Source organism: Triticum dicoccoides, chromosome 3B (genome assembly GCF_002162155.2).
Source record: "Triticum dicoccoides isolate Atlit2015 ecotype Zavitan chromosome 3B, WEW_v2.0, whole genome shotgun sequence".
Lineage (NCBI taxonomy): Eukaryota > Viridiplantae > Streptophyta > Magnoliopsida > Poales > Poaceae > Triticum > Triticum dicoccoides.
The window spans coordinates 780,564,191-780,564,764 of record NC_041385.1 but is presented as its reverse complement, the minus strand read 5'-3'; positions in this window follow the sequence as shown (position 1 = coordinate 780,564,764).

The following is a 574-nucleotide window of genomic DNA, read 5'->3' as shown; positions in this document are numbered from 1 at the left end:
AAGTTTGTGAGAGTAAGACCTCATACACATGCCTATTTCAATTTTAGTGTTTACACTAGAAGGCAGCCATAGCAGAAGACAACGCTCGATATGACCGCGCCTGCACATACCAACGGTCATACCACACGTCTTCCACACCGTGGAGTCCAACCAAGTACAGTTTGTAAAGGGGCCATGCCTAATTTGCGAAGCGGGAGCCGTGCATCGACAAAACAAAGAACCAAAAGCCATTCACAAACCCAGCCGCTGCCATTTCCCATCTTATCTGCATGGCCGTCACCTCCGTCACCACCACATCCATTCTCCTCGAGTTATCCATAATTGTAATCGTTTCAAAATCAACCAACATTGTAAGACTATTGATCAACCAATCAACCATCTTTATGTCGTATGCAACGATTTCTTCTCACGATCCAATTGCGACGTGTGAGTAGTTATTTAAGGCAATGGGACGGCTTTGAACTCATGTTGCACCAGTCCGAAGTGAAACTCTAGATCTGGCTGTTGACCGCTTTCCTAAATGAGGATACATCCATGACGAATTGAGCGAGTTTGAACAAATTTAAAAAGTTCA